This window comes from Neofelis nebulosa, chromosome 15 (genome assembly GCF_028018385.1).
Source record: "Neofelis nebulosa isolate mNeoNeb1 chromosome 15, mNeoNeb1.pri, whole genome shotgun sequence".
NCBI lineage: Eukaryota > Metazoa > Chordata > Mammalia > Carnivora > Felidae > Neofelis > Neofelis nebulosa.
Window position 1 is genome coordinate 17892242 of NC_080796.1, and position 3532 is coordinate 17895773.

The window sequence follows — 3532 nt, forward strand, 5'->3', positions numbered from 1 at the left end:
GCAGGGCTGACCGTTTTATACAGCTGCCGCCGACATGTGGCTTCCAGATGTGGGAGAGCAGGTTCCAAGTGCACTGTGTCATTGCTGAAGCAAAACCTCAGCGTGGAGAGCCCGGGCCATGAGTCCGTCCAGCTCGTTTTAAGGTGGAATGCTAGGGAAATGTAAGGAACATACAAATGAAAGGAACTCCCTGGACAAAGACCCACCCTGCGGGGAGATTATAAAGGCAAATGGCTTCACGCCCCTTAGAGGCGGTCACCTGAGACCGCAGGCTGTCTGCCCCTCGTCTCTCAGGACCTCACCTCCCTCTGCTCCCCTCCCCCAGCAAACCCCCCCTCGATTCGTTCCCCCCACTAGCCTTCCAGGACCCCCCGGGTACCCGGAGTGATTTCAAAACACCAAAATAGTAGGGATGAAGGGACGGAGTCATTTAGATTTCTGCAAGGCCAGATGCCCGGTTTCTTTGACGTTCCCAGCCCAATGTCTTTCGACCTTGAGTGGGTGCATGTCGTGTCAGTTTGCAAGGCTGCTCTGTGAAGTAGTAAGTCGCAAATGGAAGAGCTGTGGGCCCCGGGAAGCGAAGGTAGGCATCATCTCTGCACTTGAGCAACCCCCTGAGCTGCTGAAATTGGACCCCCCCCCCCCCCCCCATCTACAAGCTGTGCTCTGCTCTCCAGTCTTAAAGAATTTAATCCGAATCATCTGAAGTCATCCTTCAGTGTTTTTCCTCCACGTTGGGGGTTTTCTTTGTATTGAAGTATAATGTACATACAATAAAATTCATCTTTTAAAATGTTTAGCATACGGTCATTTAACCCCCACTATAACTGAGATGTAGGACGGGTGCATCAGCCCCCGAATCCCTTTTAGACCCCGTCGGTGATCAAATCTTCCCCCATACCCTGTTCCTGGTAATCCCTGATCTACTTTCTGTCACTATAGCGTTGCGATTTCCAGAGTGTCCAGTAAATGGAATCATACGTAGTCTTTTGTGTCTGACTCCTTTGCCTTAGAATAATGCTTTCTAGATTAATCCATGTGGTTGCGTGTGTCAATAATTCAGCTCCTTGTACTGTTGAGTGGCGTTCTATGTTATGGCTGTACCACAGGTACAGCTGAAAGACATTTGGAGGGTTTTTTTCCCCCAACTTTTTGGTAATTGTGAAAAAAGCTGCTATAAATATTCACGTACAGATGTTTTGTGTGAACTTTGGTTACAAAATTTGTGTGAACACAATTTTTTTATTTTTTTAAAGTTTATTCATTTTTGAGAGACTGAGAGCGTGAGCGGGGGGGGGGGGGGGGTGGCAGAGAGAGAGGGAGACACAGAATCCAAAGCAGGTTCCGGGCTCTGAGCTGTCAGCACAGAGCCCGACGTGGGGCTCGAGCTCACAAATTTCAATATCATGACCTGAGCTGAAGCCGGACGCTCAACCGACTGAGCCACCCAGGTGCCCCTGTGTGAACACATTTTTATTTCATTTGGGCAAATACCTAGGAGTGGGGTTGCTGGACCATAAGGCAAGTGAATGTTTAAGTTTATAAGAAACTATCTGATTTATAAAACAGCTGAGTCATTGTGCATTTCTCCCAGAAAACTGCCATTTCTTTCTTTCTTTCTTTTAACCATTTTAATTGGGTCATAGGCATCTAGAGGTATTTCAGTGGGGTCTTGATTGGCATGTCCCTAATGACTAATGATTTTGAGCATTTTGTCATGTGTTTATCGGCACTGTATGCCTTGTTGGGTGATTTAACTGTTCAAATCTGTTGAGCCTTCTGGGTGTCTCCTAAGTGGATAGTATTTCCCATTTTCCATCTTCTTCGGGGTTGACCGTAAGGAAGTTGCCTTAAACTGTGGTTGTAGACCAATGATCTCTTAGCTTGTTAAAATGCAGACTCCTGGCCTCCACTCCAGAAAGTACCAAATCACAACCTCACGTGGGGTGCACAGGTCTCTACAGTTAAAAGTTTTCCACGTGGTTCCTATCCACACCAAGGTGAAGAACCACTTTCCTAGAGGAAAGTGGAACTGGGGAAAAAGGAAATCCCACTAGAAATCCCACGCCTTGTGCCACCTATGGCCCATACACCAGCTGGCATTCGGGCTCGATTAAACATCAAGGTAACCTTGAAGGAGAAAGACAGTTGCACAAGGACAGAAAGCAAGTGTGTGCGTGTGTGTGTGTGTGTGCGTGTGTTGGGCATGCAATTTGCTCTGAGATTGTGGTTACCAAAGGGAGGGGAGGAGGCCGTGGGCTGGACGGAGGCTTAGTTTTGTTTTTACCATTACCTTCTCCTACCACTTTGCCCTTAGGTAATTCCCCACGGCTGGCAACTGGCGTCCTTCAAGCTTAGGGCAGCTGCTCTGATTTATAATATGCCGGAATAATCATTCTCACCCCCTGTCAAAAATTACCACTCAAGACCTACCTGGGAGATTTTGAAAAACACCTGTGTCTGCGCCTCCTCCCAGACCCACCAGACCAGACGCTTCTGAGCAGGGGTCAGACGACAGTACTCTTTTAAACCTTCCTGTATGATTCTCCTGTGTGGAACAGGTTCCTAATGTCCACTCCGGGACACCCTTCTCGGTGAAGCCCCCGGCAACTCGCTTCAAAGCCCGCAGCAGTTTCTCGGATCCCCCGAGACATTGCATAAGCTGGGATGCTTTCGGCTCTAAGTAAGAGGAAGCTACACCCACACTGGCCTTACGTTATCAAGATGCTCACTCTTGCACACTGGGATTCCAGCCCTGGTATCTCTAAGCTGTAAGGCCAGAGAGGTCTGCCCAGAACAGGGGACAGGCGGGGCCTGGAAATGGTTGGAAAACGAAGGTGCAACAGAGTGAAGTGCTTACAGTCATTTGCATCGTCTCTCTCTGGGAGTTAAGGTTTCAGATGACTCATACGTCGTACCCAGAATGCAGGATAACTCACGAGCATCTGCATACTAGCACTTAAAACCCTTAGGGGAAAGGGATGGAAGAAAATCAGTAAGTCAATCAATCAATCAGTCGTCTACAGCAGTGGTTCTCCACAGTGGCTGCCCATGAGAATCATACAGGAAGGTCCATTTCTAGACCACTAGAAATCAACACTCAGGATGGATCGCCACGTAAAATATTTATGAGGTTATGTATCTCAGAGCGCACACGTACGACTCATTTGCACTATGGATTTCTGCGGCTCTCGGCAACATGTGCTCAATAATCTGAGGACTTTCGAGAACTGAGTTTTCAAAGTGTGGTTCTAGAACCCGCAGCCTCAGCACCGCCTGGAAACTTGTGAGAAATGCAAATCCTCTGGCCCCACCCCAGACCCAATGAATCAGACACGTGGGGGCCCAGCAGTCTGTGTTTTAGCTTTTTTCTCTTTTGCATGTTTTTTTTTTAAATCTCCGGATTTTTTTTTTTTTAACGTTTATTTATTTTTTTTTTTTGAGACGGAGATAGAGCATGAACAGGGGAGGGGCAGAGAGAGAGGGAGACACAGAATCGGAAACAGGCTCCAGGCTCTGAGCTGTCAGCACA